The following is a 15,820-nucleotide window of genomic DNA, read 5'->3' as shown; positions in this document are numbered from 1 at the left end:
GCTGTGTTAGCTAAGCGGCGTATTCTGATTTCTGAAACTTGACAATAGAGACATTAGACAATACATGACTCCTTTGCATTGCTTTGTTGTTATAAACAGTTTTAGATAAAGAACATGTTTCTGCAAAATATTTTTTTGACATAATTTTGCCGTGTCACTAAGTTAGGTTGAGCGATGATATGGTGTGCATAAGTTATGTATATACCTAGAGGTTATTTTTAGCAAATTAAAGCATACCTCGCCCCAATATAATACCTACTAGCGGTCATTTTTTTATATAATTTATGAATTTTCTTTTCTCTAAAACAACTACGAACAAGCAAGACAATTCGTGAAACGCTAACATACTACCAGTGTACCCACGCTGAAAACGAGATCACAATCCTGAAAGCAAAGATGATTGCTTCGCGACATGCAAGTGTGCCCTTCCCCTGCCACGCCTATACTTATTTATAATTTTATTTCTTGTTTTATTTTGATATAATTTTTTTTCCTTCTTTCAATGTGTATCTATTACAACTTTTGTATGATTTTTTTTAGGGCACCCATGAAGTGAGATCATTATGTGCAGGACAAAGTATGCTACAAAGTTATATTAAACATTTTTTTTTGTTACAAGTTGTATCACGAAACTTATGCACCAAAGTTATCATGTAGTAAGGATGCTGGAAAAAGTTATGCTTAAAATTTATACGTGCATGTTAAAATTTTATTATATAAAAAGTTGGTGGGAAAAAGTTGTATTTTTTACATTTTGTTTATTGGATTAGTTCAGAATATAACTTTTTCAAAAACTTTTTAAAAAGTTTGACAACAAAGTTATATCCATAACATTTGCTACTCATAGATTCTTATTATATGGTCCAGAGAGCGTTATATTTTCTAAAAATAAAACTTGGTTTTATTTTTCATTTTTATCCCCCACCCGTTTTATTTCCCTCTTATTTCCAACGGTCCCGAAAAGTTTAATGCTCGAGGAAAGTGAAATAAAAAAATAAATTGAAGGCGCAGAAAGAAAATGGTTGTCTCCGCGTTCGAGTGGCGCGTGAGATTTCATGACTTGCACATCAGCATCCAAATTAATGCGGGTCAGTGGGTGGACGTGCGGAAGTAGCCACTACCAAAAATGGAAAGGGAAGGGCTGTCGGATCGCTCGCTAGTGTCCCTTAATTTACAAGGCTGAAGACAAAAACAATTCCAATTTAAATAGAAGAATGATGGGTCGCTTCCGCCGCTTCATAGATGATATGGAGCTGCAGGAACTATCCCTCAGGGGTCGTCTTTACACCTGGTCGAGTGAACGTGACACCCCCACCCTTGAGCGCATTGATCGCTTCTTCACCTCTGAGGAGTGGTTGCTGGATTCCCCTGATCATGACCTCTCTGCGCTCTCTACTGCCTGCTCGGATAATGCGCCGCTTCTGTTGAAGACGGACTGCGCCTTACCTCACCTCAAATGTTTTCGTTTTGAGAATATTTGGCCAAAGTTCGAGTGATTTTTACAAGTGGTTGAAGAGGCATGGAACTCCCCCTTGCCGCGCCAAGACCTGGATGCTTTTAGGTCGCTTGACATCAAGCTGAGAGCTACGGCCAAGGCTCTTAAGAGTTGGAGTGCTAAGCATGTCGGTTCAGTAAGATTACAGCTTGCCATTGCTAGAGAGATTGTCTTCCGCTTTGACTGTGCTCCGGAGAGACGAGCGCTTGCACCTCATGAACTCGCTCTGAGGAGAAAGGCCAAGCTATGCACGCTGGGACTTGCATCCTTGCAAAGGTCCATATCTAGACAAAGGTTCCCGCATCACTTTTCTTGCTGAAGGTGATGCAAACACGAAGTTTTTCCACCTACAGACCTGTCACCGCAGCAGGAAAAATTATATTAACTCCCTGCGGTTACATGATATACAACTCAAGAATGAGGATGAAAAGGCAGATGCTTTCTTTCAACATTTCGACAACATTCTGGGAGCTCCAGGAGATATCTTTTCTAGAATCAATTTTGACACTCTTGGTTTGCCCTTAGTTGATTCGTCCACGCTAGATCAGTGCTTCAGCGAGGAAGAAGTTTGGAAGGCCATCTTGGAAATTCCAATTGATAAAGCTCCCGGTCCAGACGGCTTCACAGGTCTTTTCTATAGAAAAGCTTGGTCGATCATAAAGCCGGATAGCATGAGATCTTTTCATGCACTCTGGTCGCTGGATGGTAGAAGTTTGTACCTAGTCAACCAAGCTTTTATGGTGCTCTTGAAGAAAAGGAAAGATGCTAATACGGTCAGCGATTTTAGGCCCATAAGTCTCATCCACAGCTTTGCCAAGCTTTTTACGAAAGTTTTGGCATGTAGATTGGTACCACACATGGATCGGTTGGTAAAACCAAACCAAAGCGCTTTCATCCGTGGCCGAATGATACATGAGAACTTTAAAGCCGTCCAACTCACAGCAAAGCTGCTGCATCAGAAAAAGAAACCGACAGCTCTCCTAAAGATCGACATATCAAAGGCTTTTGATACAGTAAACTGGAGATTCCTCATTGATTTGCTTAAACAAATGGGTTTCTCTAGGAGATGGCAAAACTGGATCTCGATGATCCTCTCCTCGGAAAGCACAAAGATAATTGTCAATGGGTCCCTTGGTCGTCGCATTTGTCACGCAAGAGGCCTTAGGCAGGGTGACCCGCTCTCACCGTTGCTTTTTGTCTTCACAATGGAAGTGCTAAACGCTTTGCGATGCATTGGGCCTGCTACTCCCTCTCGATGATCGTATAAAAGAGAGAGTCTTCCTATACGCCGATGATGTAGTTTTGTTTCTTCGGCCGCAGCAGCAAGACCTGGAACTAACAAAAGGGATCCTAGAAATTTTTGCCCGCGTATCTGGCCTCAGAACAAACATGGACAAGTGTCATATCTCGCCCATTTAATGCAACCTAGAGGATACTGTGTCGTTGTTGCACCACTTCCCAGGCAAGCTTGATATGTTCCCAACAAAGTAGGGTATACCTCTGTCCCTCAAAAAATTGAGAAAGACTGTGATGGAGGTAGATCTATGTACCTCTCTGCCGAGTGGGATCCCCGAACCCGGGAGACTACCCTGCTCGGTGACTCGGCAACAACTACTCGGTGTGCGGGACTCGGCCGTGCGCGAAAAAGATTCTCAGAGGATCAGGACGAGAGGCTCTAACTAGAGACCCGGATATTTAGGGATCTTAACCGACCTCCTTTCTTGTAAAACAACCCGAGTATATCATTCCATGTACCCCTACGCCTCCTGGTCTATATAAAGAGACGTAGGCCGACCCATAGACTCTCTCCACTTTTCGCAGCATCCTGCAAACCCTAATACAATCGCGAACACAAGACGTAGGGTATTACCCTCATCGCGGCCCGAACTTGTCTAAGTCCCTGCGTCTTCGTGTTACATCGAGCTCTTGGTCCTGAGATCCCCATCCTGAAACTCTACCGCCGGGTACACCCCTGGTGGACTAGCCGGAATAACAATCCGACAGTTGGCGCGCCAGGTAGGGGACTCAGGGCTCACACGTCGAGTTCAATGGCAGCCAATACCGGCGTTGCCTTCTCCGCCAGCGTCACCGCCCAGATGGAGGCGACGGTCGGCTTCTCCTTCACCTTCAGAAGCTTCCCGGAGGTTACGGTTCCCAGGAACCCCGCTTCCGACTCTCCTGCCGCCGGAGGCAACGTCGTCGCCGGGGTTAGATTCGATCTAACCCCCAAGCGCCTGCCGCCTCTCGGATTCCCGAATCCGAGAGCTACGACGTGGCGGCCATGCCAACCAGGGTGATCGAGCCCTGATGAAAGGCCCTTGTTTGGTTTTGGTAATTGAGTGACAACTTAGGTGGACTAATAAGTGTTTATGTTGAGATACACAGGAGATTAGTCTACACAAAGATACTAGTATGAGCAACATGTGCCATGGAGGAGAAATGGCTAAGGGTTGATGCTATGCTCATATAGTGTGATCGAGGAGCTCATTGCATATGAGACATGACATGGAGTTATGTGACCAAAGTGGAGAAGATCAAGACAAGGCTTGGCTTGATGGACCGGTTGCAATGGAGAATGGCAAGTCAAGGCTTTGAAGCGAGGGACCGCGAGGCGGTGAAGCTTGGGCAAGATTTGGCACCGATGGACCGAGGCAACGGTGAAGAGCGAGCAAGGTCAAGATCGATGGACCAAAGAGGTCATATGATGATATGGAGTGGATCATATCATTCAAGAAAGATCAAGCCAAGTGTTGACTCATGATGATGATCAAAAGGCTTGATGGAGTTTGGTGCTTGTGTGTCATCAATATTTGGGAAGATGAAATGGAATGCGCAAGGCAAAGGTATGACTTGTAGGGCATTTCATTTCACTGGTCAAAGGTTATGTAGAGAAGTGGATGAACGGATTTAGGATAGATGGCCGTACTATCAAGAGGGCTAAACTTGTTTGCATATCGGTCATCTAGTGCCACTTGAGCGATCTAACATTGCGATGTTGCTAGGATCGAGTGGCGTGGTGAGATCAAGTGAAAATCCTTTGAAAATGTTTGTGAAATGCTAACACACATGCACATGGTGTTGTTCATGTGGTGTTGTTGGCACATTTGCAAAGGAGAAAGAGTTGGAGTTGATGTTTATCAACTTGGGGAAGCAAGAAAGGCTTTTTAGGTGTTCTTCGGAGATTAGGTTGGCTCTTGGAGTGAAATACTGCTTTGATCCATTGTATTTTGGATCAAATATTCAGTTGGGTTGTGTAGCCCTCTGAATAAGCTTTCCATAGAGTCCAAGATCACCAAATTTGGACATAGGAGCTAAGAGTTATGGCCGTTTTACCGAGATACATTTCTGCTGGAAATAGACCTGCGGACGGTCCGCTCCTGTGGGGAGGATGGTCCACCGTTATCTCGGATGAGCTAGAACAGAACCGTTTTTGGCTCTGTTGGTGGTCCAAAATGATCTGCGGACCGTCCGGTCCATGGGGGCGGACGGTCCGCATTTAAAAGCTGAAACGGGCGCAGAAACTTGGTAGTTCTGTCTTGGGTGTCCAAATTGTACTGCGGATGGTCCGCCTCCTACTGAAAATTCTGGGACAGAAACACTGCGGTTTCTGTGTGTGCTCACTTTTTGAACGGCGGATAGTCCGCCCCTGGGGAGCGGACAGTCCGCCTGTCACTTCCAGATTTAGTCAGAGACGTTTACAAATCGGTTGGTTCGAAGTTTTGAACCGCGGACGGTCCGCCCCAGGGGTGCGGACAGTCCTCCCGGGGCTCTAACGGTCAACTCTGACACAATCATTGCAGTTCTAGCCGTTGGTTTTGAATGGCGGACGGTCCGGTCTCTGTGAGGCGGACAGTCCGCGAAAACTCTGTTTTCACGGGATTTGAGTGTAACGGCTAGTTTGGGGCCTCCCTCTATAAATAGAGGGTGTGGCCGGCCATTTGAGGTTGCTGAGCACCTTGGGGACTTGGTGTCCATGTGTGAGAGTGCTTGAGAGCCCTCTACTCACTCTAACTTGATAGTAATCATCCGATCGAGTGAGAGAGCGATTCTAGTGCGATTGCTTTGAGAGATTGCATCGAGTGGCACTAGGTGATCGTGTTGCAAGCCGGTGTGCTTGTTACTCTTGGAGGTTGTCCACCTCCTAGACGGCTTGGTGGCAAGAGGCTCCGTTGAAGCCCGTAAGAAGATTGTGTGGTGCTCCGGAGAAGAGATTGTGAGGGGTATTGTGCTCACCCCGCGGGAGCCGCGAAGAGCAACTCTAGTTGTGTGAGACGTGAAGAGCAACAAATGGTTTGGCCGGATCATGTGCTAGAGCTCGGTGTGAGCACTCCACGTGGGAGAGTGTGACTTGAGAGTCACCACTAGCAAGAGGATCGGCGGCAACCTTGGAGCTTGTCTCAACGGGAATTAGCTTGGTGGCAACCAAGTGAACCTCGGGATAAAAATCACCGTGTCAATTTTGTCTACTCTTCTCGGTGGTTTGCATTCTCCAAATCACAAGCCTTGTATTTACATTCATCTATACCTTGTGCTTGTGTAGTTGCTCTCTAGTGTAGCTAGTTAGCTTGTGTAGCTTAATTAGTTGCTCTTTCTTAGATTGTGTAGCTAAGCAAGTTGAGCTCTTGGATTTGGATTGTGTATCCTTGTCCTTGAGCATCTAGTGAGCTTAGATTTGGCTTTGTGCTTTTGCTCATTAGAATTGTGTAGGAGCTCCCCCGGTTTGTGAAGTACTAGTGCTTAGGCTTGTGTGGCTTGGCATTAGAATTGTCAGGAGAGTTCTTGCTAGCTTGGCACTCCATTTGCTTTGTGTAGGATCTTTTTGGAGGTGCCTTAGAGTCATAGTTATAGGGGTGAAGTCTTGACTAAGCGAATAGTTTCAATTCCACATAAGTTTCGGTTAGCCAGCACGATTATTTTTAGAAAGGACTATTCACCCACTCTAGTCCGCCATCTCGACCCTACACCTGACGAATCTGCTGACGATCTGATCTTCCAGATAGATCGCATCAGTAGATCCATCACCGAGTGCATTCGACTTGGCGAATTCGTGCTTCGCCATCGGGACCACCCCGACCGTGTTCTTCGTGAACTCGGCAACGCTCCCACCAGGACCAGATCCGATCTGGTCACTCCCGAACCCGAGGCGGACTCCACCACGGTCACTTCCTCCAGGACGACCCGCCGTCCAGCCAGATCAGCTAACGATCTTATCTCTCAGATAGATCTAGTCGGCAGATCCATTGCCGAGTGCGTCAGGCTCGGCGAGGATGCACTCCGTCACCACGACGACCCGGATCGGACCCCTTTCGGGCTCCGTAATGTAGCTGCAACGTACTCGGATCAGATCCGAGTGCGACTACCCGACCCGACAACCCTCGGTCAGATCCGATCTGACCCGACTTCAGGAGAGGAACTTGGCTTCCAACACGCCTCGCTCACCCTCCCACCCAACCGCTCTTCTGCGGCGGACAACAATGTGGCGGCCGATGTTCTACCCAAACTCGGATCCAAGCGGTCTATCGTACCACCCGTCATGTTCGTTCAAGCACTCAGGAGCCCCACGGTCAAGATGGAAGAGGAGCCTCCCACAAAGCCCGACTTGGCCCCGGCCATAGGACAGGAGGTCCTGACCCTCGACACTGACTGGCGTTCCCCAATCATCGACTTCATCAAGAACAACAAAAGCTATCCAAAAGGAAAGGAACACGAGAAGCTTGCCCGCCGGTCAAGCAACTACGTTGTCATAGGAACCGAGCTGTTCAAGCACTCGGCTTCCTCAGTAACCCTGTGCAAATGTGTCGCATAGGACGAAGGAGTCCGACTCCTTAGCGATATCCACTCGGGTATCTGCGGCAACCACGCAGGCGCCTCCACCCTCGTGGGAAAAGCCTTTCGATTAGGCTTCTACTGGCCCACGGCTCTGGCCGATGCCCGGAACATCGTCAGGCGATGTCCCTGGTGCTAGTTCTTCTCCAAGCAGCAACACGTCCTGGCCCAGGCCTTACGGACCATACCGCCTTCTTGGCCCTTCGCCTGCTGGGGACTCGACTCGGTAGGACCCTTGAAGACGGTCGTCGGCGGATATAGTCATATATTTGTGTCTATCGACAAATTCACAAAATGGATTGAAGTCAAGCCAGTGACAGTCACTACAGCAGCCAAGGCAGCCGAGTTCATTGAGGAGATATCACATCAATTCGGGGTGCCTAACCAGATCATCACAGATCTGGGTACTTCATTCACCAGATCCGAGTTCTGGGACTACTACCAAGAAAGCTGCATCGCCGTCTACTACGCCTCCGTGGCGCACCCCAGGTGCAATGGCCAAGTCGAAAGGGCCAACGGCTTGATCCTTCAGGGGCTCAAAGCCAGAATTTTCGACCCGATTGAAAAATACAGTGCAAAATGGCTCCACGAACTACCCAGAGTAGTTTGGGGACTCCGCACACAAAGAAGCCGGGCTACCGGCTACTCACCATTCTTCATGGTGTACGGTTCTGAAGCAGTCTTGCCATCGGACATAGCTTTTGGTGCTCCGCGCATCCAGAACTACGACGAGAACGAAGCTGAAGCAACTCGATGCACGGACATCGACTCGGTAGAAGAGCACCGCCTGACGGCCTCCATCCATCACGCGAGATATGAGCAGCAGCTCCGGCGCTATCATGATCGCAACGTTCACGAGCGCGACTTTAACGTCGGCGACCTAGTTCTACAACGAATCCAGTCGCCCACCAGCGCTCACAAGCTGTCTTCCCCATGGGAAGGCCCCTTTGTAGTCAGTGGGATAGTGGTTCCTGGAACCTACCACCTACAGAGGCCAGACGGTATAGATGTGGGCAACCCATGGAATATCGAACACCTGCGTCGCTTCTATCCGTAGAAGCGCAGGAAATGCAAAGCTATGTACCCATCTACTCATTCAATAAAGTTTGTTATATTTCAAACATTGCATACCACTTGCTCTTCGTTCCTTACCGAGTCATTTTCAACACGCTCGGGGGCTGTGTCTCGGCCATCCAGCCAGCCCCCACTCGGAGTCCGACCAGTCGGACAAGAACAACCCGTTCGTCTTTCCTAAACACAGCCGAGTACGTCCAGGAACCACTCTGTGCACCCTGACCAAACGCGCACATTGATGATTCGCTCTCAAGCACCATTCAAAGGGCTCAGAGTTCGCTTTCCACCTACTCGGCAAATTCAGAAAAGAACTCGGACCGTGGGCATAACACTAACATTAAACTAAAAACATTATTTACATAAATATTGTTCTTAGTCGGTCCACTCTGACCAACTTTCTTTGCAGCAAAAGGAATAAAAATAAACTCCTGGAGACTGGCAGCCTACAGCTCGGCCATGACGCTCTCGGTGATCTCTAGGATGGCAGCGTGGTTGGCCTCCCACTCTGTGTCCGAGCAGTCTTCGGGGATGCCGTCTCCCACCGGGTCCAGGTCCGCTTCAGGGAGATGGGTCTTAATAAGACCCAGGGTGTGCTGCACAGCATCCTTGGCAGCTCCCCGGATGCAGGCCTCCAGTCGGCCGCGAGACGCCTCTAGCCTCTCAGCCAGGCTCTCGATAGCCGCCACGTCCTCGGGCTCAAAAGCCCCGAGCAGCGCCTCCAGCGGCCTGCTCAGGCAATCTAGTGTCGCCCGGTCTTGCGCCACCTGATCCTCCGCTTCTGCAAAAAGCACCCGGCTAGGTCAGCCCAAGCCGAAGAACATGACAAAAAGAACATAGCATATGATCTCCGGGTCATACCTTGCCGAGCCTCCCGCTCCAGGCGAAGCTTCTCCTCGGTGGCGGCCTCCCGCGCTTTGGCCACCTCTCGGAGCTTCTGCAGCTCCTCGTTGGCCTTGGTGCAGGCCTCCAGCTCTAAACAAAAGCAAGTCAGAGACTAAACAGCGCACAAAGAATTCGGCGGACATAACTCCGACTACATACCGTGCTTCTCCTTGCGCAGAGCATCCTCGGCCTTGACCTTGTCGACCTCCAGATGGCGGCTCCGTGCCTCCAGCTCGGCCACCCTGGCCTCGAGCTCCACCACCCGACTGAGGGCGGCGCTCCCCCTGGCCAGCTCCTGGGCGGCCTGCTCTGACATATCCACAAGAGCCTGATGAAGACACATGCGTTACAAGACAACACCTCCAAGAACAAGTCAGCTTTACAAAAGGAGAGCAGCAAAGGGACTTACCTCGACCCATTCGTGGGTCAGCTTGGCGCACTCAACCATGTGGCTGCCGAGTGACTCGTCCTCCTCCTTTGCCGGTGGGTGAAGCATCCCCTCATAAGAGAAGACTTAAAAGTGATACAATATCAGTCCAAGGAGGCTGATAACACTTTTATTACATCAGATGGTACATCACCGTACAACTCTACGCGGAAGTGGGCAGTGAAGCGTCACTATCGAGAGGATAACAACTAACACCCACACGACGATATTAACTACGAAGAGGGGGTCGTCAGAGTCTTGTGCCATGCGGAACCTCCTGCGGGTGACCCTAATCCACAAGCAAGGTTGGGTGTAGGACGGAACCTCTACTCGACGTCTTCGGGAACGAAGTTGGGATCTTCCTCTGTAAAAATTAAGAATGGGGTGAGTACAAATGTACTCAGCAAGTCCAACCACACCCACGGAGGGGTATATAAAGAATATAATGCACTGGATAAATCAAGGATAAGGCTAAGGTTTAATTTGCGGAAGGCTGATTTTTATGCAAGGGTTCATTTGAAAAAAAAAGGATTTTCAAAGCAAGTTTTAATTGTACCGAATAACACATAATGTTGGCCCACACAGGACCCAAATTTTAAGCTGCTACCGGACTCCTCATCCGCCGTAGCACACGGCACAACTGCCGGACACATTCCCAATACAACTCACGCCAACCCATCCAAAAATAAACACTAGTTATGTGACCACACCGTAACTCGCCCAGTACCGTGGGCACGGCTATTCGAATAGATTTTAACTCTACAGAGGTGTACAACTTTACCCACAAGCGGGGTACCACAGCTCGAACACCGTAGTGTTGGTGTAGATCCCAACAAAGCCATTACCCACCTTAGCTAGACCTGACTAGCCATCACGGGATTCACCAAGGGGTCATTGAACTATCACAGAGGTTTTAACCGGGGCATAAGTCACAGAGAGCTAATCCCTTCTCCTTGATCACCCGTTGCTCTCAGCTCTCCTGATGGCTATCAGACTAACTAGTGGGGTTTATGCTAAGCCGTTGCCCATTCAACGGTCGAGTGGTTTGCACGATAGTGGAGTTAGGTGAGATGACACACCAACTCGGTCCTTAGTTGTGACAAGATAGATATCTCCCTTCCTTGCTCTGCCACACAGGCACGAGCACACCAATCGGCAAATCACACCGAAATTCCATCCATCCTGTCTAAACTCATCTTTCGAAAATTCCATATTTTCCCTTCCCACGCACACTCACATGTTTTCTTTTTATAAAACAAATTGTACCGAGTTTAAGGTCCTAAGCGTTCTAGCAGCGATTAACGTCCAAACACATTCAGAAATTAAACTAGGTGGTCAAGGAATGGTTATAACAAATCAAGGGGTGGCTATCCAACCATGTTTTCAGCAGGCAAAGCATATGCAATTTTATATAATAGGCCAATAGGTTGTGTTTGTAAAAACTTGGACAAAACATGCATCAAAGGATGGGATTGAACTTGCCGTCTTCAAAGCCTTCCGGGAGGTCCTGGTCGAAGTACTGTCCTTCGGGCTCGGGGTCGCTGAACTAGTCCTCGTTCGCTTGCTCGTAGTACTGCTCGTCGACGGGTTCTCCCTCATTCACACCATGATCTACGACGCATACAAACAAACACACAATCAAGAAAAAGAAATAAAAGCTTTATCATTGAGCTCGAATCAGAAACAATTAAGATATGGATATAGGAGTAATTTTTTTGGGCGATTTCCTAATGGCATGGCCAAAACTATGTTAGGAATGGCGTGGTAAAGTTTCAGGTCGATCGGGGGTTATTTGGCACATGAAATGATAGGTTACAGAGAGGTTTAGGGGTTAAACAAGGAGTCAGGGACCTGTTTGTAATCATTTATGAGAGGGCAAGGGCTTGGTTATATTTTTAGAAAATATTTGGGGCATACTCGAAAGGTGTAGGGTCTAATTAATATTAAGTTTGCATGGTGCAGGGTCAGTTTCCTAAATAGCAAAAAGTAGAAGGGCCCTTAAACAAAAGTGACACAAAGGGGAGGGTTCTTTTAGGAAATAGAGGGAAGGCCAGGGGGTTTTGTGGCAAAGAGCCACCCGCTTCCTCCTCCCTCCATGGGAAACAGAGGAGGGGAGGGGGAGCCTCTGCGCCGGCCGATTCCGGCGGCCCGGGGCTCGGTGGCGGCCCGGAATAGGGGGAAAAGGGAGAGGAGGAGGAGGTGGTTTGATTCCCCCACCTAGCTCAAGCTGGGGTTGAGCGAGGCGGCGGGACCACGAGGGCTGGCGACGGCGGGCGGAGACGCTTGTGGCGGCGGCGTTGCAAGGCCGTGGAAGGGGTTAGGGGTGGCGATGGAGTTTGTGGGGGAGGTGAGCTGCGTGGGGGTGCCACTTATAGGCCGGGAGAGGCGGTGGAGAGGGGACGAGGCTGTGGTGGCAGCCGGCGAGCGGCGCGGGCGCCATTAATGTCATTTGGCCACTTGCGAGCATCGCGGAGCGGCGCGCGGGTGGCGAGGACAACAAGACGGCTCGGGCAGGCGATGTGGCGGTGCTGTGCAAGGCGAGCGGCGCAGCGAGCTCTGCGGAGCGCGTGGGGACGGCCGGCGGCGAAGACGGGGCACGCACGTGGCCCTTCTCGCTGGCAGATGCGGGAGCTCGGGCATCGAGGGTGTCGGCGGGCATGTGGAGGAGGGGCCGACGTGGCTAAACGACGCCGAGCACTACTCGCGAGCAGCGGGGCTCACGCGGCAAGCCGGTGGCGCTGCGCCGGGCGGCGCGGCGAGCTCAGAGGGCATGCGTGCAGTGCGTGGGGCGCGTGGAGGGGAAAGCGGCTGGCGGGCTGAGCAGGCGCGCGTGCGCGCGTGGGCGTGCGGTGTGGCACGGACGCGCGCGCGGGCGAGCCGGTGTCGCGGCGTGCGGTGCGCGGCGGGCGTCGCGGCACGCGGAGCGCGTGTGCGGGGGCGCGCGCGTGGGTGCTTGGAGGCGGCCGGGAGTGAGTGCGCGCGAGCTAGGCAGGGAGCAGGGGCAGGCGTGCGCGGGCAGGGAGCGGCCGGGTGAGGCGGTGGCCGGCGCAAGGGGCACGGCGGCATCGCGTGCGCGAGAGCGTGGCAGAGGAGGGAGAGAGAGAGAGAGAGAAAGGAAAAAATGGAAAAGAAAAAGAAAAACGGAAAAAAAGAAAAAGGGGAAAGAGAGAGAGAGATTCGCTCGGCGGATTTCGCGGCGGCGACCGCGTCCGGTCATGCACGCGCGCCGTCGTGCGTGGCGCGGCGGTCGTCGGTACGCGATGCGCGGAATAGGAAAAGAAAGAGACGACACAGTGATTGATTTCGGGTGTCGGGGTGGAGATCCGTTGGGACAGGTTTCGGGAATTAGGGCTCAGGTGTTTATGAAGGTTTTGAGCTCAACGATGAAAATTATTTTAGTGCGTGATTTAATTTAGTGAATTTTTCGGGATGTCACAAACCTACCCCACTTAAAATGAATCTCGTCCTCGAGATTCGGCTGGCTTCTAAACAGATGGGGAAATTCCTTCTTCAGGGCATCTTCACGTTCCCATGTAGCCTCTTTTATGCCGTGTCTGCTCCACTGAACTCTGCAAGTCCGTACTTCGGAGTTTCTTGTCCTCCTAGTGACCGTGTCCAGGATCTTGACTGGTATTTCCTGGTATCTCAGGTCTGGCTGCAGATCTATCGCTTCTACTGGCATGTGTTCTGCTTCGGGTACCTTCAAACACCTTCTTAATTGCAAGACATGAAACACTGGGTGTATATCCGACATTTCTTCTGGTAGCTCCAAACAATATGCTACGGCTTCGACCTTCTTCAGAACTCGGTATGGTCCAATGTACCGAGGGGCCAACTTTCCTTGTACCTGAAACCTTCGGGTTCCTCAAATGGGTGAAACCTTGAGATAAACGAAATCTCCTGGGTTGAAACTTATTTCCCGTCTTTTCTTGTCCGCGTAGCTCTTTTGCCTTGACTGGGCTGCTTTCAGCTTTTCTCTAATCTCGGCAACTCTTTCTTCCGCTTCCTTTATGAGCGCGGGTCCGACTAGGGCACGTTCTCCAACTTCTGACCACATCAGAGGAGTTCTGCATTTTCTTCCGTAGAGAGCTTCGAACGGTGACATGCCCAAGCTTGCTTGATAACCGTTGTTTATGAAAATTCTGCATAAGGTAAACTTTGCTCCCAATCCTTGCCATAGGTAAGGACACATGCTCTCAACATATCCTCCATAATCTAATTCACCCTCTCTGTCTGGCCATCCGTTTGCGGGTGATAAGCGGAGCTGAAATCCAATTTGGTGCCCATGGCTTTATGTAAACTTTTCCAAAACCTAGAGGTGAATTGGGTTCCCCTATCTGAAACAATTCTGCTAGGCACACCATGCAACTTTACTATGTTCTCCACATATAGCTTGGCTAGCTTTTCTCCACCGTAGTTGGTCCGTACGGGTATGAAATGAGCCGCTTTAGTGAGTGGGTCCACTATTACCCATATGGAGTCATGTCCTTTCTGTGTTCTGGGCAAACCCACTACAAAGTCCATTCCTATCTCATCCCATTTCCAAACCGGAATGGGTAGGGGCAATCCTGCTGGCTTCTGATGTTCGGCCTTGATCCTCTGACACGTATCACAGTGGGCGACAAATCGTGCAATATCCGCCTTCATTCCATTCCACCAGTATTTTTGTCTTAAATCCAGATACATTTTGGTGGATCCTGGGTGGATGGAATATGCTGAGTTATGAGCCTCGTCCATGATCACTTGCCGGAAGCCCCCTTCTTTGGGTACGCAAATTCTATCCTTATACCACAAGGTTCCCTTATCATCTACTCGAAAATCCGGTGCTTTGTTTTCTCCAGTATGCTTGCGGATTTTCATTAAATCTGGACACTCTTCGAGTAAATAAGTATATCGTCGATGAAGACTACGACGAACTTATCTAACTCGTCCATAAACACCTTGTTCATGAGGTTCATGAAATATGCAGGTGCATTGGTGAGTCCAAAAGACATTACGGTGAACTCAAACTGCCCGTAACGGGTGACAAATGTTGTCTTTGGGATGTCGCTTTCTCTAATTTTGAGCTGAAAATACCCCGACCCCAGATCAATCTTAGAGAAGTACTTGGTTCCTTTTAGCTGATCAAAAATGTCATCAATCCTGGGGAGGGGGTACTTATTCTTGATGGTAACTTCGTTTAACGCCCGGTAATCTACACACAACCTCATACTCCCATCCTTCTTTTTGACAAATAGGACTGGGGCTCCCCAAGGCGACAAGCTTAGCCTGATGAAGCCAATTCGTTGTAATTCCTCCAGTTGTTTCTTTAATTCTGCCAATTCAGAAGCTGTCATCCTATAGGGTCTCTTGGCTATAGGGGAGGTTCCAGGGACAAGGTCGATGACAAACTCTATATCCCTATCTGGAGGCATTCCAGGAAGTTCTTCAGGGAAAACATCCGGGTATTCGTTTACTACCGGGACTTCTTCCAAGGACTTGGCTTCCATGCTAAACACCATTGGGTTAGATCCACTTTCCTGGGTATGGCAGGTTACTGTTACTCGTACTCCTTCTGGGTTCGTTAGGTGTACCACTTTGTCAGTACAACCTATGAGACCATTGTGTCAGCTTAACCAGTCCATTCCAAGGATCACGTCTATTCCCTTAGACTTAAGTACTACTAGGTCTGCTAGAAATTCTACCTCACTTAAATTGATCATTACCCGTAGACAACCTAGTTGACACTTGATGTCACCTCCAGGCGTCCGGGTTAATAGTGGTGTTTTTAGTAGTACTGTAGGTATATTGTGCTTTTCCACAAAACTTGAGGATATGAACGAGTGTGATGCTCCAGAATCAAATAGTACTGTTGCAAGAGCTGAGCTGACTAGGTACTCACCGAGCACGACGCCCTAAGCTCCTTGAGCCTCCTGCGCGTTGATGTGGTTGACGCGGGCTCGTCCAAATGACTGCTGGGGCTGCCTCATCTGCTGACTGTTGTTGTTGGTGTTGCTGTTGTTGCGGATGGGCACTCGATTGGCACCTGACAGAACTGGCCTTGGTCCATTCTCTGTATTGGAGAAGGCTGATGTAGTAGGCTTGTTCTTGGCATATGGGCAGTTAGCAATGAAATG

General features: G+C 49.7%; 1 long non-coding RNA gene across 1 annotated transcript; it reads left to right on the top strand.

Moving 5' to 3' along the window:
• The first annotated feature begins 315 nt into the window (after positions 1-315).
• Positions 316-750, top strand: LOC120678506. Its single transcript, XR_005676612.1, has 2 exons — positions 316-418; positions 541-750. It is a non-coding gene; the product is annotated as an uncharacterized LOC120678506 (long non-coding RNA).
• Positions 751-15,820: the final 15,070 nt, after the last annotated feature.

Source organism: Panicum virgatum, chromosome 6N, assembly GCF_016808335.1.
Source record: "Panicum virgatum strain AP13 chromosome 6N, P.virgatum_v5, whole genome shotgun sequence".
Lineage (NCBI taxonomy): Eukaryota > Viridiplantae > Streptophyta > Magnoliopsida > Poales > Poaceae > Panicum > Panicum virgatum.
The sequence above is the reverse complement of the archived record's forward strand: the minus strand, read 5'-3'. Positions and strand labels throughout refer to the sequence as shown.